Source organism: Sturnira hondurensis, unplaced genomic scaffold, assembly GCF_014824575.4.
Source record: "Sturnira hondurensis isolate 20B ecotype Veracruz unplaced genomic scaffold, ASM1482457v3 Scaffold0000167, whole genome shotgun sequence".
Classification (NCBI taxonomy): Eukaryota; Metazoa; Chordata; class Mammalia; order Chiroptera; family Phyllostomidae; genus Sturnira; species Sturnira hondurensis.
The window spans coordinates 8,688,951-8,712,355 of NW_028072798.1; positions in this window are offsets into that span (position 1 = coordinate 8,688,951).

The window sequence follows — 23,405 nt, forward strand, 5'->3', positions numbered from 1 at the left end:
GCAGGTATGTGAAGTGGGACAAAATATTCCAAGTTCAAAGGTCCGAATACCTAAAGCACTAAAGCGTTGGAGTTTCTTCCACAAGTAGAAAGCGCCTAGGTGATTATCGACTCACTTGGACACTCGACTCCTCCTGGAGCGCTGCGGGAGGGCTGCCTCCCCTCTATCTCAGTTCTCTTGGAGGAAAGCGGCCGGCCTCGCTGGAGGGCCCGCCACCATTCGTCTGGGGCAAGACCGCTAATGTTTGGAGACGCAGAGCACTGGTTGGCCGGCACCGTTTACTGAAGAATTCCAAACAGGCTCCGCAGCCAGGGTTGCTTTGTGAAATCCTTTCATCATGACACTCAGCGTCCTTCAGAACCCTCTCAAAGGAAAGTGATGTGGCCCCATTTCCTCAGGAAGCTGATCACTTTATTTCATTGCATGAGACGCAGTGCTACTTTTGTCATGAATTAATATGCTAAAATTGGGTTATGCCATTCCAAATACGTGAAACTAAATTTAATACTTTCAAATATATATGTATTTTAAAACCGATTAGAAATAACTGTCTTCAGTGTCTTTCCTTTTTCCAGCTGAGTGTAAATTTCCCTCCTGTGAAATTTCATTTCTTCCCACTGTTGTGAATGACATAATGCCACTAATTTTCCAAAGGGAGGGAAAAATAATAATAATGAGACAGTCAGTGAACATTTCAAAATTCAGATATTTAATAATTGAGAAAAAAGAGAATACAAAAAAAGAGAAAGAATCATCCAGGGATTTCAGGACCAAAATAAATGGAAAAAAAACCCCGTGAGAAGAATGCTTTATTTTTAGACTAGTTCCAGGCACTGACATTTTTTTAATTTTCTTTTTTCTCTTCCCACTGATGGAAGTACAGGTGTAACAGGAAATTCGGAAATTTCCCTTCTTGAATTTATGTGAGAGAAAGCTGGCATGAGAGCTTCACTGAATGGTGGGACACAGTGACATCTCCACTTGGCTGCTCTAATGAAATCGCGGCCATGCACCTGCTGCTACGCACTGTTAATTACTTTTCTATTTATTTAGGAGGCCTACAAGTGGAAAGCAATCTATCGCCCAGCAATTGTTTGACTCTGATGCTAATTCGGGGACATTCCAAGCCGGTGAGGTTTATCTCAACGCCTTGACAAGCTAACACCCTGTCAGCCCCAGAGACGGCCAGGGTGGGTTTCGTTTGTTCGTTGGTTTTTCTGAACCTCTGCAAAAGGTTGATAGTTCTTTTAAGTCAGTAAACTGACACTGGGCACTCTCTGTTGTCAGCCTGCTCTTTCTCCCCGAAAAACAGCAGGAAGGATGAGTGGACTCGGCCCGGAAGGCGTGCTCACACCGTGTCTCCCACAGATGAACAGTGGGTTCTCAGCTGGGCAGGGACGGGGGCCCAGGGTCCACGACGTGCTCTGTCCCACTGGGCCCAGTTTTCACCAGGCCAACGTGGGAATTACGGCCACGTTACCACGGGCCTGACCTTCCTTCATCACACGTGGGTCGTGTGGTGGTCAGTTAAGAGGAAAACAGGCAGAGACAGGACTTATCTTCGCAACCTTTGGGTTGTCCGGGAGCTAGGGAAGAAGAGGCTCCTGAACAGCAATTACTTAAGGCAGAGAGAGAAGTGCAAATGGAAGAATCGAAGAACAATTCGGGCTTCGCTCGCTCCGAGTGAGGTCCTTTATGTGTGGGACCCTCATCGTGCGAGAACAGAAAGCACGTTCATTTCCTCTCATATGTGCTCTGTTTTTGTTTTTGTTGTCCGTAAGACCGCAAGCCACATGGCCTCCCTAGGAATGTGAAACTCATCAGAGGGAAGAGGCCCAGGCAGACAGGTGGAGCAGCAGAAGGCAAGATGGTTTCCGCTTCCGACCTTCAGGGAGGCCTGCTTCCTTTACCCAAGTCATCGCTGGAGGGCCCAGTGACCGTGCTGGACCCATGACCCCCTGTGCTGGATAGGGACCTGACCCGAGGACCCGGTGTCCCCGCTGCCCCTACCCTGGCTGGCTCCAGGCTGTGGCCTAGGTGCATCCCCGTCCTACTCCAACGGTCAGCTCTCCGGACCACAAGCCTGTGGCTTCCCTTCCCATTGGGTCACAGCCACTTTCTCTGGATCCCCTCCCCCAAGGTCTTCATTTCCTTTGACATTTCACTCCTTCAAGAGGCATTTCCTGAGTCACCAGCACCCCACAGGTGACACCCTGGGCCCCTGTCCTCAGCACTTGGGAAGATCTGGCCCACCATCCTTACCAGTTCATATTTGCTCTGAAAACAGGAGTTTGTGTCCTACAAGACAGGGGCCTGGAGCAACAGCCTGTAGCCCCAGAGAGGGGACAAAGACCCCAAAGCATGGTTCTCCGTCTGGGCCCCACTAACACCAAGCTGGAAGCCCCAGGGCCAGTCCTCTGCAGACCTGCTTCCCTTTCCTTCCTCACCCTGCCTGCAGGGCCCTACCCCCCTGGCTGCTACCTCCCAGCCCAGGCTTTGCTCCCTGCTGCAGAGCTGGCCCCGACCCACAAGCTCTGCAGCCAAGTCGGTTTTCCCAGCATCCAGCCAAGCCTCTAGGAGAGGAGAGCACCGAGGACCCTCCCAGACCACCTCCCCCAGGCTGACCCCCTGCCCATCCCCCCTCTCTCCCCTCCTCGGTGAGCCCCTGTGTGTATGCACCTCACCGCAGAGGCGGGTGTTACGTCTGCGAGGACTAGGATCACACGCGCTCTCCTTTCCTCTCCCGGTGGGAGAGTCAATTGTGCATCAGTCAATTAATCTTATGAACAGTTACGGGGCCGAAGAGGCCAGATCGAACAGCCGAGGCTGTGAAGGAGCTGGAGCACCGCAGCCATTGTCGGAACGAAGTTCCTTGATGTATAATCATGTCTCTGGGTGACCGGGCACCGTTCTCTCAGTTGCAGAAATTGGAAACGACGTGTAGGGTATTTTTATGTGTACAGAGCAGCCTCCCCAAGTGTGTGCTTGTGACTGAGCGTCCACAGGTCCCGTGTGGCGGGAGCTCCAATTCGTAGCCCAATGGCAGGTCTCTGGGCGTCATCCCTAAGCTGGCATACCCTCGGGCTGGAAGCCACCTCCTCTTCCTCCCCCTCTGCCCCATCCACATGGCAACAGGGAGAGAGGACAGCCATCGTGAGCAAGAGGGATGGGCTGCTGTCCCCTTCTATTAAGACCTGCTTGTTTGTCTTTTAAATTTGGTCTCAGCAGCATAAAAAAGGGAATTTATCTTTCTCCCCAGATGCAACAAACAGATGCTGAGGACCAGGGACCTTGCATAGTCAATAAAAGATAAGTTATAAAAGCTATAAAACTGCTGAAAGAAATTGGGATTTCAGCAAATTCCAGGGCTTTCTCCAGGCTGCTCCTCTGATCAACTATGAGGCTGGGGGTGCCGGTCATGTGTCCACTCACCACCCCCGCCCCCCGCCCCAGTTAGTAGAGCGTCATGTGGATGTGGCTGGAACAGGGACGGAGGTGGAATGGAGAGGTGAGGTGTGACCCTGACGAAGGCGAGGCAAAGGAGGGTGCCAGTCACAAAAACAAAGCTGTTGTAGTCCATTACCATGCGACTCTTTGTGAAGATCTTGGAGGCGATGGGTTCTTTAGATTTTAATGTGCATCTTCAAAGTAATTTTGCAAGCTATTTAGATGATGCTCCGTTTTTACAACGCTACATAATCGGATTCTACAAACCACCCTCCGCTACCGGGGAATGCAAATGTTGTATCCAAGCGACATTTTCCAGGTTCGGATGAAAGTCAGTGTCAGCTGCAGTGAGAAGAAGTAGCCCACACTGTAGTAGGGGCCGGTCACCCGCTCCTCCGGCTCACCAAGGCCGGTCCCATTTTAAGTGACCACTTTTTGAGAGTCGTCGTTTGGAATGAAAACGTTCGGAAACCTGAGACAGTGCAGTGGTTGGAGTGGGAGATCTGAATCCCAGGACCACCAGGATGCACGCTTGGGAAGAAAACGCACACAGCCTCAACTTCCCCACCTATGAAATGGGAGCGCAGAGACACAGCTTACAGCACGGTGTTCAGGGTTGGCAATGGGGGTGGGAACACCTGGCAGGACCCGGGATGATGTTCCCAAAGCAGCTGCTGCCATCACTGCACTGTTATTGCCACTGCACTAATGTTATTGCCACTGCAGTGGCACCTCGGTCCTCGTCATTAATTCGTTCCGGAACTTGTGGCAAGAGCCTAAACCAACCAGTCCTGAGCAAAGAGCCAGGTCCTGAAACATTTTTTTTCTCGTCCATATTTGATGAGTGCAGGGTTTGGCGTGTTCTGAAGCCGGCGAGGACTGAGGTCTAGCTGTAATAAAATCTGGGTTATTTTTTTGGCTAAGTCATTTTTCAAGCTGGTGTCAAGGGATGTGCCGGTACTGCGATTGTGCCAATAGCTGAGCTCCGCAGAGGACCTCAGGTGAGAAGAGAGTTGTGACACCTCTCGGGGCAGGGGTCGCCAGGATGTGCCAGCCTAGAATGGCAGACCGTCCATTTGGTCAACATTCCTCCACCTCCTTTTCTGGATCAGTATGGTGCTAGGTCCTCAGGATTTAACAACATGAATTTGGAGGCGGAAGACCTTGACCTCTAGGAGTTCACAGTCCCATTGTTGGGGGCGGGGAGAAGACACACAAACCCTTGTACCAAGTGAGTTGCAAACCCATAAGGCTCCGGGACCAACCGAGAGAGGGCGCACACTCTGCCTGGGCAGCCATGGAAGACTCCACAGCAGAGAGGACGCTGGACTGATGGCCGGAGAGACGGCTGGTTGCCAGACAGACCCCTTCAGGAAGTGGTTTTGGACCAGGGGACATTTGGTGACGTCTGGAGACATTTTTGATTGTCTGGACTTAGGGCTGCTGTGGGCCCCTGGTGGAATGTTCCACCCCAATGTATGGGCACCCCCACAACAAGGAGGCACCCAGATGTCCACAGTGCCCAGGTGGAGACACCCTGAGCTGAGGCCACTTGCTGAGTCAGCACATGGAGGGCAGAAAGCGCACAGTGTGTCTGGGAGGCCTGGAGCCTCAAGCCCTCAGCGCAGGGGTGAAGGGTCTGGACGTGCAGGGAGGAGGAAGATCACAAAGGACCTGCAGGCTAGCACAAGCTCAGGGGGGGTTCTCTTCTGCTCCTTAAACATCCCCCTGAAATAGCCACAGTGTGTGAGGAAACTAAACTCAGTCCTGTGTCTCAGGTAGCAGTTACCCGGAAGGCCCACCGTGTCCGCGTCACCCTAAAAAGGCAGGTGCATGTCGCTTCTTTTCCTGATTAAAACCAAATACAGCAATGCAGCCTGTCCTCCTAGAGGCTGAGAGTCGGTCCCCAAGGAGGATCGGCCCTGGCGTGCACTGCAGGGTGAGGAACTGGGGCGGGCAGGCCTGGTGAGGTTCGAATGAGGGGGCGACTGGGGCGCACGTGGGGCTGGGGGACCTCCTGTCACTTGGGGCAACAAACCCCACAGCCCAAAAGGATGGATTCACCGTGTGGTGCCATTTTGAGCCAGTTTTGAGCCAGAGTCACAGCTGGTTTTGGAGTGTCCACCAGCAGCAGAAGCACAGAGGCCCCTGGGAGAAAGCACACTGGACGGAGACACCTGGAGCACCTGCAGACTCCGGCTCTGCCACTCATTAGCTGTGTGACCCGAAGAAAATGACGTCACCTCTCTGGGCCCAGGTGATAAGAGCAACCTAGGTGAGAAACGCCCCCAGTTTCCCGGCTCGCACCCTCCTGAGGGCGGGCCTTTCAGCCCGGCTGTCCCACAGAGGTGTGATCTGAGAGTCCCCTGATCCCCCGCTGGCCACCAAACACAGCACAACTATGGGCTTGGGGCTGGGGGGAGGGGTGGTGGAATCTGGCAGCAGCAAGTTTAGTTTCCCACCCTCATAACTTCATTCCTGTGTGTGTCAAGAACCCTTTGGCCTTCAAGAGTCCCTTGTTTTTACATGAACCTCCCGACTCCCTTTTCGGTTGACCTCTTAGGCCTCAGCGCTCGCTCCGCCCTGCATTCCCAGGAGGGAGACGTAAGGCACAGGGGAGAGAGGCCAGCTTGTGCCCGAGTGTGAATAGCCACAGTGCCTTCTCCAGCAAACGACCTGCTTACCGAGGGGAGGCGCTTGCCCTCTGGAATGGCAGGCATTTTACAAAATGGGGAGGGGGCCTTGTGGATCTGCCCGAGGGTCCTGAGTGGTGCCTGAGGGACGTGATGAGGCAGGAGAGTCCAGCAGGACACCTGGCTGTGCCCTGGACCAGGCAGGTGGCCATAGGCTCTGCCATGTCTCCTTTGTCGTCCCTGAAGTCATGAGTGACTCCCCGCCTCCAGCCCGTGCCCACCTGCAGACCGAGAGGTGGCAGTAAGTGACCTCCACACGGCTCCCCTTTTCACAGTTTCGAGAGGTGGGCCATGGCTCCGGGCTCAGGGCTGGTGCTGTGGTGGAAACTGGGGACTGTGACCACGTGGACACCCAAGGGCTGCAGGCCCTGACGTGAAACGAGGTCAGCCCCATGGGCAGCCTGGGATGATGCCCATGAATGACTGATACGGAGGAAGAATGGCCAAGAGCCGTCCCCTCGGAGGGAGGAAACAGAGTGGGGTGGGCACCGCGCGGTGGGGCCCAGGAGGGGCCGCAAGCCCTGTAGGGGTACCTCAGGCAGCATGTGCCCATGTGGCCTGGAGACAGACTAGCCCTGCGGGGACTGCTCTTTCATCCTTCCTTCACCGTAGTCACTCAGTAAGAGCCACACAGCGCTGAAGGGCATGTCCTGGGGCAGGCATGTGACCAGAGTGTGGCCTTGTGTCATTCGAGGGCACGAGCTCCTCCATGTCACCTCCCCAGCCTCCTTCTCCCACTGGATCTGTCAGTTGGTCAGTCAGTCAGTCTGTCCCAGAGCCTGAACCTCCGAGGCCCCCCACCAAGCAGCCCCGGCCCTGCCTGGCGCACACAGGCAGGTGCTGGGGCCCTGGTCCTCGGGCCAGTGCGGAACCTGCCTCCAGGGCAGGGCCCGGCTGGACTGGTGTATCAGCGGACGTTTTGAGCATTAAAAACAGATTTGTCACATATGAAATATTCATAAACTAGCCCAATTCACATTTCTATCCACTGATGAAGGGAAATAATATGTCTGGGTGATCCAAGTCAAGGATACCATAAGAAAAGATGTTTTTTGTTTCGAGAGCTGTCTTCACTGAGACATCAAACTCCATCTCATCTCCGTGACCCATTACTTCTCCTGCTCCCGAGAAAGAGAGAACGAGGCCCACCACCGCTCCATGGCCCCCTCAGCTCACTCAGCCTCTAGGGCAGGGCTGCGTGGCCCTCCTGTGTGGGTTGGCGGGGAACTTAGTCAGAGGGCCCAACATTGATTCTGGGTCCTGAAACCCGCCCTCAGGTCCCTGTCCCACCCATCAAGCCTGGGGTCCGGGGGCCCAGGGGTGGCCCTCTGGTTCGACACTCCCTCCCAGGCAGCAGGGCCTGGGCGCTGTGCTGGGTACCCTTCTGACCCGCCCACAGCCTGCCAGGAGGCACCGCAGTCCCCGAGATCAGAGGACAATAGGCCAGCACAGAGTGGGCAAGAACTTGCTGAATCAGCCACACCAGAACCACGTTCAAACCCAGGCAGCCTGGCCCTGGAGCCCACATTCCAAACACCGAGCAGAGGGGCCTCGAGTGTGGTCTGGCCCCGGCAGGGCGCCAAGGCCCTTTCCCAGGGTGTCCCAGGCTAGGACTAGTGTTACATAGCATAACACCGCATAACATAACAGTGTGACATACACCACAACGTCACTGACCTGCTCCCCTACTCCCAGACACATGCAGCACAGCCTCCCGGGGACCCCGAGACTTCCTTTCGGAGACACCGTGGCTCTGACAGCTGAAGGCGTGGGGGTCTGAGGCCACCTCCAGTTTGCCTTCTAGGAAGGTCTGTACTGACAGAGAATACCCCCACCTGGGTCTCTCTGGGACTCTCGATAATTTTTGAGAGTGTAAATTAAACAGGCCCTTTGTCTAACCACTATGTCATACACCTGAAACTAATACAAAATAACACTGAATGTGAACTGCAATTGAAAATAAAATTTAAAAAGTAAAAGATTGTACAGATGTTCTAAGACAGAAAGGTTGAGACCCGCTGCTGTGTGCCAGGCCAACTGCATCTGCAATTGGCCCCTGACCCCCCGGTGGCCCCTGCCTGCCTGTCGCAGACCCCATCAGGGTGACTTCTCCGACTCACAGCCAAGTGGCCCCATCCATGGCTGATTATTCTCATACTTGATTGGAGCTAAGTTCTCCTCGGGAACCTGCAGCTTGCAAGTGGGTGCCATCAGAGCAGTAGGCGTCAATGACCCAGCTCCCAAACTGCCAGCACCCCGTGACAGAGTCCACTCTGTGGTCTGCATGGCTTCCTGAGGTGGGTTGTTCAGTTCTCCCGTGAGTTGTCGGAGCTACCCCAGTAACCACCAAGTATCGCCTTGTCAGTGAAGGTGGCATGGGAAGACGGAAGCTTAACTAACAGGAAAAAATGGAATATTTGCTTCCTGGACTCCCCACCTCCTCTGCTCATTATAATATTCTCATTTCCCTTTGGGCCACCTCACCTGGCTGATGGCTGGTCTCCTGCCAGGGGGCGGCCCAGCCGCCTTCAGCACTCCGGGGCTGCCGGGCTGCCGAGGGAGCTCAAGGGTGGTCCCGCCCTCCTTGGCCTGCCCACCTCAGGGCTCTTTAACTGGGACGAATACCACCCAAGGCCTGACTGCTCCAAGTACCCTTATCTTATCTTTGGGCTCAGATCCACAGAGAAACCTGGGTGTCTCCCTCCCCTGAAAGGGCAGATTGGTCCTCTCCTTGAAATAAACAGACCCCTACGTAGGAAGAAAGAGCTTCCACAAAAGGAAGCTAAGGAGCATCAAACGTGACGTGACAGGGAAGAGGTGGGGGTCTCCCCTTCCACGATGAGCACTGTCCCTGTGACTTACCCTGGAGAGTGGGTTGCGGTTCCCCTCCCACCCCACCACCCGCCAGTAGATATGTCCCTGTCCACATCCCAGCCCCTTACTTGGAAACAAGATCTTTGCAGATATAATTAAACCAAAGATCTTGAGATGAGGTCATCCCAGACTATGCAGACGGGCCCTGAATCCACTAACAGAGAGAAGAGAGGGCCGGCCGAGTGACAACAGGGGCAGAGGACGGGGTGACACAGCCCAGCCCAGTGACCCCTGCAGCTCCCAGAAGCCATCTCCATTCCAGCCTCTGAAGGGAGGGTCAGGAGCGGATGCTGATAACCCCCCCAAACCCAGGCAGTCCTNTTGGTCCTCTCCTTGAAATAAACAGACCCCTACGTAGGGAGAAAGAGCTTCCACAAAAGGAAGCTAAGGAGCATCAAACGTGATGTGACAGGGAAGAGGTGGGGGTCTCCCCTTCCACGATGAGCACTGTCCCTGTGACTTACCCTGGAGAGTGGGTTGCAGTTCCCCTCCCACCCCACCACCCGCCAGTAGATATGTCCCTGTCCACATCCCAGCCCCTTACTTGGAAACAAGATCTTTGCAGATGTAATTAAATCAAAGATCTTGAGATGAGGTCATCCCAGACTATGCAGACGGGCCCTGAATCCACTAACAGAGAGAAGAGAGGGCCGGCCGAGTGACAACAGGGGCAGAGGACGGGGTGACACAGCCCAGCCCAGTGACCCCTGCAGCTCCCAGAAGCCATCTCCATTCCAGCCTCTGAAGGGAGGGTCAGGAGCGGATGCTGATAACCCCCCCAAACCCAGGCAGTCCTCCTCACCTTTGACTGCTTATCAGAGTTTTTTCCATCTCTCCCAGTCTGGGTGACCCAGCTCCGCACCCCTGTCAGGCAGCAAAGTCCGCCCCCGCCCCCGTAATATCCGTTCCAACTTCCCGACAGGCCTGCCTCTAGCCCAAGTTACCCCCAATTCCAACTCCAAACCCATGGGGGAGAGAGACGGACTGGGAGAGACTGCTGACCGACCAAGCAGGCAGAGCTGTGTTGGAAGGACGGGCAGGGAGAGGGTGGGCTGCTGGAGAGAGTCCCTGGGCTTGTACCACACAATTAAGGCACGCAGGAGGGGCTCGCCCACGATGCCAGTTCGTCCACAGCTGGTGCAGCCCTTGCGACAAAGGGTGGCATCTAGGACATCCCATCCAGCCTTCTGCGTGCCCAGAGGCTAAGCCTGTGCCTTCCCCACTCGACCTCGCACAGTGGGGCTCTTCGCCCTCCACTCCCTGACTCTTCAGTTGCCCCTTTCTGGGTCTGTACATAAAAATTATTGTTAAAGAAGCAACGCTTGGCTGGCTTGACCCTCCCACCCCGGGCGCTTCCAGCCTCCACCCCCACCCAGATTGGGCTGCGTATCTTTTAGGAAGAGTCCCCACTGCCTGTTCGATAGCATGTCACCCTGCTGTCCTACCCCCAAGTCCTCCTCACCTTTGTCCCTCAGACAGAGAGCACACGGGGACGTGCCACAGCCTGAGCCCCCCACACACCTCCCGCACACCAGGCGGGTTGCGTTCCAGGATGACTTCCGCCTGTCCCTCCGTGTGCACAGGAAGGAGGTCCAACCTCAGGGGCCTGCCCTGGCCAACCACAGGGGGACGGGGACCCCAGGTCGGTGATATGCCCCTTCCCTGGTGCCTGGGAACCCTGAGAGAGAAGGTAGTCTTCAGCTCCGTGTGTAGGTGAGTGTGTGTGGCCGACACGCAGCACAAGAATTAAATCAGGTTCCCAAGGAAGTGAGGAGAGCAAACACAGTAAGCAGGGAGAATGGGAAGTGTTGCACCTAGGGCGGCGCAGGTGGGACTTCTGAGTCTGCCCCCGCTGCCGGGGCAGGGTTGTGGTTGGCTGCCCCTGCAGAATGGGGTTGGACAGGGCCTCCCAGGCCAAGGGCAGGGTACCCTGCCATGTCTGAAAGGAATAGTGATGAGCCCCAGGCTTAGTCCTGGTTGGAAAAGGATAAATAATAACATTAACATTCAGAAATTTGTTTTAGATGGGTTGTTAATTGCTGTTGATCTTTAGATATTTGAGTTTATTAATTTCTCCCTCACCCCTGAATTATATTTCAGCCACACTACTGTTATTGGTCCATTAAATCAGACATCTCCCCCAAAGTAGCATTTATTTATAACTCCGAGACATGCACACCTAATTAAGACAGTGTTCCCGTGCATATTTAATGTGAGGTGAGCATGGCCCATGATTTCTGTCCCCTCAGTTTTGCCGGCCTTCCCAGGTGCTGGGGAGATCCAACCGGAACCGCGTGGGAAGACAACCTGTGTCCTTCTGAGCAGTGGTTTCCCAAGAGCCTTCGCCCTGAGAGACACAGCTGTTCCTAGACACTGCAAAGCCCCCTCTTAAAGAATCCCAAAGGGCAACCTCCCGGAAACAAGAGATTTGAAAATCGGCTGCATTGCAGACCGCTTCTGGGTCACTAAACTCATGCCACTGGCCGGCACCGGGAGGGAGTCAACGGTGAGCTCTTAATGAACATCCATGGCCTTCTGCCGGCCATCCCCGCAACAGACCCATTTGACAGGAGAGCAAAACTGAAGCTTCAGAAGATGAAGTCTTCTGCCCGAGAGACAGAGCCAGGGGGATGAAGACGGAATCCAGGCCTTTCCCACCGCACCTCCCTTCACAGCCGAGAAGAGGTGACCCATTCTAGCATATTCCCAAACGAGGTGCTATCACCCCTTCCCCCTGCCAGGTAGTGAAAATTTGTTCTTGGGAGCAAAAAATTCACTTTTTTTTTAACACATCAAGCTCAGCTTCACACACAGAGCAGACCCAATGAGCAGACCCATGGCCCTAAGCGCAGTCAGGAAAGTCGTCTGAAGGGGCGCCTTTGGAGGACAAAGACGAAAAGGTTGAGAAATGCTGTTTTGGGCGATGGCAGTCATGTGATGCCCACATGCACCCCCTGCCCCACCCTTACGCATCACTGTCCTCCATCCCCCTCTCTCCCATGGTCTGATTTGAACAACTCAGGTACCGTGGGCAGGAACTAACAGCCTCTATACAGCAGGACGCAGCACACGGCGGCGAGGAGATCCCATCAGCTGCGATACGTTTTCTATCTGATGAACTTCAAGCCGTCCATGGCAAAGCCATTCGACTCCTGGAAATGGTCCTCCCATGCTCCCCTTTGTTTATGTTTTAGGCCTTCCTTAGCCCAAGATTCTTAATTCTTCTTGCTATGATTTTGCACAGGAAGGCGGTGGAGAATGTAAGAGTTTAGGTTGTATCAGAAAAACTCAGGGTAAATCATGATTTTATTCCTTTGAGTTCATTAGTCTTTGGGCAAAAGTTTGTCTTAAAGAGTCTCTGTTTTCTCACTGGGAAGGCCGGACTTTTACTGTATGTCAAGCGTTTTATACATGTTTCACCCTAGATTCTCCAGTATGGTAGTCATCGGTCCCATGTGGCTCTTTAGAATTAAATGCACTAGTATTAAATAAAACTTAACATTTAGCTCTTGAGCGCTCTAGCTGTATTTCAGGAGCTCAGTAGCCACACGAGGTCCCCAGTGGGGTAACGCAGGTAACAAACATCTCCACCCTCACGGAGAATTCCACCGCGTGGCGCTGCTCTGAAGGCAGGGATGCTGAGAAGACAGAGACCTCGTCGGCAGATGGACGGTTACTGCCGTTGGACACATTTGCAACGGAAACCAGCTTGGGGCCGGCCCTGTTCTAAGCACAAGGCATCAGTTGTGATCAAACCGAAGCTCCTACACTTCTGGAAGTGTGGCTGTAGTTTTACCACAGGGTTCTGCGACTTCCTACTGAATGGGGCCACCGAGGGTTTGAGAACATTAGCATGGGTCAGAGCACTGTGGCTGTCTGAGCTGCGTGACATGGGTACGTTTACTTATTCTCTTTGAGAGATTTTGTTTCCTCACCTGTAAAATGGGGATGATCTTCACAGGGCTGTTTTGAAGATTAAATGAAGGAATGGATGTAAAGAGTTCAGCAGAATGTCTGGAATAGTAGGTGCTCAATAAACTATTGCTCTCCCAAGTAAGACAAAAGTCAGTCGGTTCCCCTAAGTGCTGGCTTGTTCGCACAATAGAACAGTTCTCCTGCTGTCTGGTATTCATTGGTTTGTTATTAAGGCTCTAACTCAGGCTGTTCCTGGAGATCCCCCGATGAAAGGGCACCGGAGCCATTCTCGGAGTGCCGAGGGCATCCCTAGTTCCACTCACCATTGAGAAGTCCTTGCTCACCGAGTAACCTCAACACTCTTGCTGGTGATGGTTGCTGCAGTTACAGAATGTTGGAGCTGGAGAGAAGCTGGAGAAGATAAACTTGAACTCACCTGTTGTCAAGGTAGGTCAGACACTGTGTGCGCGGCACGTCCGTGGCTCCTTGTCTCTGCGGCAGCTGCGCCCCCTCAGAGAACAATCGCAGTGGACTCTCAATCACCTGTCAGGTGACTACATCTTCCTCATGTCCAGATACTGAAGTGAACGGTCGTTCTCAACAACGGGGCCCTGGAGGCTCTGCAAACGCTCCTCGTGGCTGTGTGTGCGGTGTCTGTGGCTGCGCCCCGTGGCAGCCACAGTGGCCCGTGGCCGAGGGACCATGCGATCTCCCCTTGTTTTAAGTGCCACTACCTCCTGACCACCTCATGGTTCTGTCCCCAAAATGAGAAGCCTGGGAGGGAGTCATTTTTCCCCAGAAGGCTGTTCCATCCTGACAGCGCTCCGTGTCACCTAGCGGGGGACGCACTGGAGTGAATCCTCCTCTCTGTCGTCAAGAGGAGTAATCTTATGCCGCCAGCAACGTTTGGTGGCACACGACTGATGAAAAGAGTTATGTTAACAGAAATTCTACATATAAATCTTGGGACGTGCAGGGAAACCACGTTTTCCACTCTGAAGCTGCCTTTTGGGATATTGGTTTTAAGTTAAGAAACAGAAGACTCAGAAAGATGCTTTGGCCTCCCTGCTTTCCTGCCCAAGAGACTCAGACAGAGAAACCTGCTCCAGGAAGGGAGCCGTAGGGTGTGGCCTCCGTCTACTCTGAATTCAGGGTGGTTGGCAGGAGGGCTTCAGGCAGGGGCCTGTTCCCCCGACACCCCAGGTCCCCTGGTTTCCGAGCGGCCCAGCAAGGCTCCGCCTGCCCTGCGTGCCGCTCTCCCTCCGCTACCTGTGAGTCGCCCACTCTCACATCTGAAATCGAAGGCCCCAACTGCCCACCTTTCTCCTTCCTCCTATTCCAGCATTGCCTCGCTGCTTTCATGCTTATGAGAATTCCCCCGTGCACGTGTATTAAAATTTTTATTTTCTCCTACTAATCTACTCCTGGTAATTTGATTATAAGGCCGGCTAGAAGAACTTAGAAGGTAGGAAGGAAAGTATTAACTTTTTTTAGCCTCCATAGATACAAAGAAGGGCATATAGTCCTCAGCTGGGTTTAAACTTTCCTACCAGAGAAAATGACAGGTTTTACCAAAGTGATCAGTTTCACAATATGGCAGTGAGGTTGTGAAAAAAAGAAGGCTTCTTAATTGAAAAAGAGAGGGGCGCTTTTTCATTTGTTTGTTTTCTTGTCCTCCCGAATCCTGAACCGTAATATTCCCGTTGGAAAACCCAGAGGATGGAAATCACAGCCGATTCCGGACTTCCCATGGGCCACTCTGGTGCTTCCATCTCCTGCCCGCAAGGTGAGTCTCCATCCAGGTACCCAGTTCAGGTGCCGAGGAAAGAGAGCTCCTTCCCTCTCCTTCCTCCCTCCTCTCTGGCAGTGGGAAAGGGGTAGGGGAAAGGGAGCAAGGAGAGGCCCTTCGCCCTGAACTTGTGGACATCAGCCTTTCAAACCCTAACTACACAGACAGAATAACCCATCACCACCTGCTTGGGATTACTAACATGTGCGAACTCCAAACAGTTAACATGTGTCCTACTTTATTTTTCTGTCCAGAATGTTTCCTAAAGAATTACATGAAATTTAAATGAATTAAATGACATAAAGAAATTTCACGTCTGAGTAACAGGACCGATCTAGTTTTGCCTCGGTATGAGATAAGCATGTAGTTACAGGTCAGCAGCACTGTAGAAGAGACTATACGTGGGTTCTGAAAAAAAACATTTTTAAGGAGTACGGCATCATTTTTATGGCATGATTGAATTGGCAGCACAAAGCCTGGCCTTGCAACTGGTCGCTGATTTAGTCACCCCAAAGTACTCACACTTCCTCTGGAATCTTACGGCATGGAGCACGCACAAAAACGTCCCCGCAGGAAGAGGAGAGAAGAGGAGGAAGTGTATGGATGGTTAGATAAAGTACAAACCTGTCACAAAACAGCATCCCACCTCCCTCCACAAAGGCCCCGGGGCAGGAAATCACAGATGCGCGCTCGGACTCGGCGTGCCATCCGGTGGCGGCCTGGGCACCTTGAGCTGCCAGGGCTTTCCCCTCCAGGCCCCAAGCTCTGGAGGTTCCGCAGGATGGCAGAGACTGGGATTGAGTTCTATTTGCATAGAGGTAATGTGATTAAGTCTGAAATTGGCTCTGCTTGTAGCGCGGCTTGTTTGGGATTAGAATAACGGAAGAATATAATTCCTCACCCATCTGTAGGAGCTTTAAATTGAGTTCATTTGGGGGACCCCGGAGCAGGCGGACTGACCCGGTAAGAGAGCAGGCGGGCTCCTGCCTACGGAGTCTCTAGACCCGGAACCCTGCCCACGGCTGCCCACAGAGCCGCCTCGCCGGCCTAACTGACCTTGGACAGTAGGTCCGTCACACTTCCTCCCTCTCCCAGTTCTTGGCTTGCTCTGTGGCTCAGCACCATTCATTTTGGCTCCGAAACTCAGCTCCCAGTTTTCTGATAGCTGCTTTAATTTATGACACGGTTTGGACACACTCACTGGCCATGACCTTGGCCATCGCCCCAGAATATCATTTTAAGCATTTATATCCTCTAGATGCTGCTTCATTGCAACCATGGGCAGGAGGTACTCTGCCCTATCGTAGCCCCACATCCCAGACCAGAGGGACAAAGGCCAGGGCAGTCCTGTTCCAGCTCCCACCCCAGCTGCCGACCAGTGAGAGGCCCACTGGAGACTAGGGCAGAAAGGTGAGGCTGGCTCAGTCTGTCTGCTGTGCCCATTTTTCCAAGGAGGTGCCAAACACGTGTGGCAGCCCTGAAGGTCGCCGTAATCCTCCTGCAAAGAAGTTGGCAGGCACTCGGGTTTCACCTTTGGAGACAAAACACACACATGTAGTAACTTGAGGAGATGCACGAAGCTGTGCCTGAGAAATGCCGGTGGGTAGGCTCGGCTCCTCTATGCACCCAAGTTAAGAAGCACTCCCAAGGGGAGAGGCCGGCAAAGCAGGTGGCCCGAGCAACGCATTCAACCCAGTGCTGAAGGGCAGGATGTGCCCTTCCCACGGATGGGCAGACAGACACACACCCCAGGTAGATAGGACCCGCGCGAGCCAAAGCGAAGAAGTAACTGAACTCTGGGATGTCAGCGCCCCATCGTGAGGCCCAAAGTAACTCCACGCAATGGGCACGGCTGTGGCTAAACAGAGCAGGTCCCACTGCAGACAAGAGTCACCCCAGAGAACATGGTTCAAGATTGCGAAAGCTCTGCAGATAGACCTGCAAGGAGTAAGCAGAGCGTTTAGACCAATGTAGTATCAGAGAATCTGCACTGGCGTTATTCTACGGCTTCAGGCCAGCCTCCAAAACATGGCTTCTATGTGCACGTTATACATAATGTCTCTTGTAATTCACATTTTTCTAATTGAAGAAATGGCCACAATAGCCCCAAGTGAATTGCATGCATGATTTAACAGGGGCTGAATACAATTTCAACTATGGAAAAAATAAACCCCCTCTGAAATAGGGCTGTTTCCTAACAAAACAGATTTGGAGGGTAGCTTTAATCCTCAGTTCTGTGCTTTCCCAAGGTCATAAACTGGGTGCATTTGGGCGGCGACCAAAATGCAGACAGAGAACAAGAGTGACCTAGTCCGCCTCTCATTGCAATTGCTCTCGGAACTTTCAAGGCTCCTTAATGCCCAGGCTGTAAACTGTCCCTCACGTCAACCTTAGAAGACGGGAGGGATTTTTTTTTTTAAATCCTCACCTAAGAATATGTTTATTGATTTGAGAGAGAGAGACAGAAAGAGAGAGAGAAAAAAACACTGATCAGTTGCCTCCTGTACATACCCCAACCAGGGATCAAACCTGCAATCTAGGTTTCTGCCTGGCATCGAACCCTCAACCTTTTGGTATATGGCATGACATTCCAACCAGATGAGCCACCGGACCAGGGAACAGGAGGGGCTATTGTTTGTTTGCCCCACCTGATAGCGATGCCTCTGCAGTGGCACGAGACCCCCGCTTGGCCAGCCTTCTGTGATTCTTTGCGAGCATTTATTGCTTTGCCTGCCTCAACCCTGGCTCCATTGTGGGGATGCCACCTCTCCCCCTGGGAAAACTGCTTCTCTCTCTCACCAGACCTCTGGTTCAAGTCTGGGCTACCATTGACTCCCATCCAGGGCCCCCAGCCCCATCGGAGCCAACTAAAGGCTTTTCCCAAGACTTTGCACCCAGGTTCAGGCTGGAGGGGCGCAGAGGTGGGCAGCTTTCGTTAAGTTTCCTTCTTGGAGCAAAATTCTGAGAGGTGGGGCCGGTGGCTGTGTGTCCGGCCACAGGGAGGACGTGTGAGGAAATAAAAACAGCTTCAGTGAGAAGACAACTTAGCACTCAAAGTTCCAAGTCCAGAGGGATCTGAGGCTTGGTTGCTTCTTTGCCATGGTTACTGGAGACTTTCAATAAATACTTTTTTTTTTTTTTTGCTTAGACTATTGCCACTTGAGGTTACGTTCCTTAAAAATCCAAAGGGGTCATAGCTAACGTTACACTTCTATCTCTATGAACCTGTTATAATCTGTTCCCACACGTGAAGAAATAAGGTTCTGGAAAGTTGAATAAGTTGCCCCAAATCTTATGTTGAGTTATTGGTACAATAATGCCACTCACCAGTACACGTTATTAGGACCCCGCGTGTGTAATTGGTCGAGTTTCACATAGCCTATCTCCTTCGATTGCTACGACAGGCCTTTGAAACAGACTGGACAAGCACTGAGTCCTGACCCCAGATGACAGAGCGGGGGTTCAAATACAGCCGGTGACTTCCTGACTGTCAAACAACCAGCAAGTAACAGACAGCCTGTGTGCAGGTGAAGATCGTTTCAATGAAAATGAAAACCAAATTAAGCAATATAACTCTTCTCTTAGGATTATTCTTAGAAAGTGATTTAAAATAGTACTGCCCGTAATGATTTATGCTTTTATTTCCTGCAACCTTACTTTTCTGTAGATCATTACCTGGGATAAAATATTTTTCATCATCTTGAGACCAGATAAAATATCAATAAGCTTGTACTTTGTATCTCTTGGGATTTTTTTGTTTTGTTTTTATTTTGTTTTGGGATTTTTTTTTCTGCTGCAATAAGCTTTCCGGTTTCTACCTGGTCCAGGGTCTGGGCGAGGCGCAGGCTGGTCGAAAGGCTGCCTCGTGGCTGCAGGGGGAGGCTCAGACAAGAGCCGGACCCCAGGGGTGCAGAGGGGCCCCTCGAAGGCCTCTGGGCTCCTCAGGCTCCTGATCGTGCTTGAGGGGGAGCCTCTCAAAGGGACACCTGCCCAGCCCAGCTAGGGGGGCCACTAGCCTGTGGAAGGAGCCAGGTGTCGCCCATCTTCCTGGTGAGCTTCACCTGCTCACCCAGGACACCACTCTCCAGGACGTCACGGAGATGAGGGGCTGGGTGGGCAGAACCCGGGCCTGCAGGTCCATGGGGCCTGGGTCAGGTTCTCCAAGGCCAGGGCGGCTTCCCTGGTGTCCTGAGTGTCACCCCCTCATCCGGGACGGTTTCCACATGTCCTGGAAGAGGGTGCGACCACCAGGCTGATTTTTCAGCTTTAAGAAACATTCACTGCCTTTGGAGTCTCCTTGGCCACCTCGGGGAAGAAGAGGCCCAGGCCCCCGGAGACACAGCCTCACAATGGAAACAGAAGCCTAGAGGAGGTCGGTGTTGGGGCCATGGGTGCAGGCTGACCGGGGGTTGACGGGGCTTCCACCTTGGTGGGGTCGTTCTGATGAACCTGGGAGTCCGTGCTCGTCTGGCAAGGAGGAGTTAAGGCCCAAAATGGGTGCTGGCTGGTCTCGGAGGCTGGGGGCGGCTGAGGTGGTTCCGAAGGTGGTGACTGGGAAAGAGGCTGGAGGGTGGCGGGAGGCTGGAAGAAGGGGTGTCCCTGGCCTGTGCCGTCCAAGCCCCGCTGACTCAGGAGACCGATCTTGGGGACTGCCAGGGGCTGTCTCTCCTGGGTTTGATACCTAATGAAATGTGAAAAAGCAGATGACACACAAAAAGTAAAAGGTTATTAATTCAGAGATTAACTTTGGAAAAGTTCTGATATTAGATCATGTAACTAGTTCACAATTTAGAAGCTTTTGGTGGAATTAGATTGAAGCAAACAAATTCCATTCACATAATTTAGGAAGCCTGAATCGTTTTATAGATGAATTATGCTTAAAATTGAGGGTTACATAAGTCTTATTCCACATTTTCTCCCTCGTGTCAACTGGTTTTAACAATACAGAAACCCCAGGAACAGGCACTAAATTGTTCTGGAACAATACAGGCAGACTCTCAAGTGGTGGGAAGATGGCCGCCACAAAGCCCCATTACAGCAACTCTCCAACAAGGTCACACACTTTCCCTGCCGGAGAGCAGCCAGCGCTGGCAGGCTCTGGATCTGAGCTGCTCTGCTCGTCTCGTCTTTGTGCAATTCTGTACAGGGGTGAAATCCGTCAACGGTTGGGCTGGATTGCCGGTCTGTACACTGTATTTTTATTGTTGTTGCTTCTGGCAATCCAGAAGGAGTCCAAGGTGAAACTGCTGACCTTGTGGGCGTCGGGAAGGACGCAAGAACCTGGGGCCCTTTGATAGTCACTGGCCAAGGCGAACTCCATGTGTCTTTCTCACTCGGTTCTTGCATCTCTAAATATTTGCTGCATTGAACCATACCCTGAAATCTTGACTACAGTAGTTTGATTGTAACGTAAAATATTGCTCAATGGGAATTTTTCTTTGTAGACATTGTAACTCAATAACTAACCAAATATTTTTTAAAAACATGCAATTAAGTCAACTCATCAAATATTAAAATGTTTGCATCCCCCCCCCCCCCACTGCATTGCCCGGTTGTTGGTCTATATACACAAAATAAGGCGAGTATTTCATTGTGCAGATACTTCTCGGACAAAGGCTCCCTACTCACACACCGGCTGTGTTCAGACAAGCCAGAACACGCGCACACTGTCAGGGAATGGGCGGAGACAGGTCAGGGGGGTTCTGGGTTTGGTGTTTACCCAGAACGCTTTTCGGTTCCATCTGGATTTAAGCTCAGCTGTGAACGCGTGTCTCCGGGTAGGGCTGGTGGCTGAGCTGGGCTGGGAAGACACCCTGAGGTGTGACCGCGGCCCAGCGTTTCCCGGAGAATGGCTGGGGCCCGGCTGCCCGTTCGTGTCCTGTGTGCGGACTCAGGGCAAACATGCTGCAACGGGAGCGATTTTACACTTTGCAATGAGTTGGGTGAAGGCGGCAAAGATCAAATATTTGAAGATGTTTGAGGAACAAAAAATAATACCGTGAGCTAAACCCTTGTGAAAAATGATACTGAGTGCAAAACTGTCATTTTTCGTATTTCGGTTGTGAGTTAGCACTTCATACAAATATTTTTATTTACTCCTTGCGGTTTCAATACAAATTCAGATCGGTTCTGGCCTGGGAGAAGATGCTGCTCTGCCTTGTCTGTTTGCACGGAGCTCCATGGTGACGGGCTGCACTAGAAAAGGCAGAGAAGTCGGATTAAAGGAGACCGCCAAGGCTCTGCAGGCAGAGATGTTGTTCAACTGTTGCCTACATTTCGTGTATATTTAGTTGTATTTTCTTTTTCTCTTTTTATTGTTGTTCAGTGACAGTTGTCCCACCTTTTTCCCCATTGCTCTCCCCTGCCCCCTGTCTCGACCCCCCCCAACACGCGGTCAAACCCCACTCCACTGTCCGTGCCCATGAGCTCTCTGCTCATGTTCCTCGACTCGCCCCTTCCCCTTTTCCCCATTACCCAACTCCCCGCACCCCTCTGGTCACTGTCAGTTTGTTCTTGATTTCCATGTTTCTGGCTCGATTTTCCTACCTTGTTTTGTTGATTAGATTCCGCTCATAGGTGACATCATATGGTGTTTGTCTTATGAAAAACTATACACCGCTTTCAGAAATACATATATTGAAGTTAATTAAAACTTTCCAATTTTGTCTACATGGGTCAGAACGTGACCACTTCCCTGACGTGCTGCGAATTTTGTCTTGGTGTCGGGAGAGGCACTGTTGCAGAGGGTCTGCCTGCAGGCTTCCCACGGGTGCCCACGCCAGAGTGGCAATCTGCGATACCTGGGAGGGGGTTCTCCGACCACAGCCAGACTTTCCTTCTTGACAAATTTTATTGCTGATTTCACATTATGTAAGTAATTATTTTTATTATAGAAAATACAGCTCAGCAACAGCAATCAAATAAACATTTTCTTCTAAGTTTTCCACATTAGAAATAATAATATTGCTGTATCTCTGCCCATCTATGATTATCTACACAAAATACATTTTCAGAATTGAAATTAAAGCCCAAAGAAACAAAACGTCTAAGTCTTCAGGTCTGTGTAACTGAACTGCGTCGTGTAACTCTATGGATGTACAGTGCTACCATCAGCACACGGGGGGCGTCTGTTTTCTCACTCTAAGAGCGGGCGATATCACTGACACATGTCTCTCAGTGCTGTAGGTAAAAATTAGTTTTTATTTTCGGGGACAAACTCCTACAAGGTACAGAGTTGGTACCTCCGCCTTCTCGACCCTGCTAGACGCCTCTTTCACGTCTAGTTTCCGTGCGACCACAAAATGCGTCTCAGATTCCCAGGGAACCCTGTCCTAGCACCTATGTTGCCCTGCTGTGGCAAGGGCCCGGATTCTCCCTCCTTAGTGCAGTCTGTGTTTGAAAGATGCAGATTTGTATCCCCTCTGCTAAAGCGAACCCGCTACAATGACGTCAGTCAGAACGTGACAGTGAAGGCATCCTCCCCAAATACATGCCCGCTCTTTAAAGACGTAACTCCTAGGAACTTTAAGAAGTTAGGCGTATTGGTGAGGAAAACGAAGGGAAATCTTTCTCCAAGACCCTTGACTTAGTCCATGTAGGTCATGGCTCATAGTGTGGTGTCACACACAGCTAACCCTGACGCTGACAGCTGAGTGTCACCGGGGTAATGCCGTCTCGCCTGCTCCTGGCCATGAGGCTGGGTGGCCTTAGAGTGACGGCATGCTGCTCACAGTGCCCATGGACATGACGCATGGGGCAGACACTGGGCAGGAGCAATGCACCCCCGGGGGGGTAATCGTTCCGTTTATGGACATTCATTTATGCATAGATTGATGACGACACTGATGTGTGTGTTTAATTTTTTGATCAAAGCCATGCAACATTCATTTAAAAACATTTACTGACTACTCACACTGATTTTCCAAGTTTTGTACAAAATGCCTTTCTGAAACACATTCCAAGCAATATTTTTCCCCCTAGGGGAATTCGGAACAACTTCGTGAACCCTTCACTACATTTTTCTTTGAAACTTAGATATAGTTTCTTTCAACTTAGATCTAGCCAAGTGTCTGTTCACTCAAGCAAGTAAGTAATAAATGGCTACGGAATAATGCTGAGCTAATACAATTCTTTGTCAGCACAGCGGATGAAAGACTTAAAAATTTCCATGTGAACATTTTATCTTGGTTCACACTGATGAAACTGACTTCGAGACACTGTTTGTAAGTGAAGAATATGTAAGGCTTAGATTTTAACAACAGTTACATAAATAGGCTGGGGTCCATTATGACCTGAACTTCACGTAACTAAGAATCAAGTAAACGATTTGGGGGATGAATAGGAGACTATGTTCCGTATTTTACACTGATGTGGAAAAACAAAGAACATGTTAACAATCAACAACTTATTCTCAGTTTGTCACACGTGCGGAGGGAAGCCTCCAGTGTCCGAAGAGGGGCCGGGGGCTTCTTTTCCGCCATGGGTGGGGGAGGGGCCGCGCGCCACACCGGGGGCCCGCTCAGGGGGGCCCGCATGGCGGCCTTTCGGACTCAGACACCTACAGTGACCCCGTGGGATGCTCTGAAATGAAAACTTCCTGACAAACACAGCTCGCGCAGGCCGGTCCAGTCCCAAGCCTGTTGCTCCCTTGACAGAGGTCTGTGTTGACCTTGAATCAGCCCGTCCGT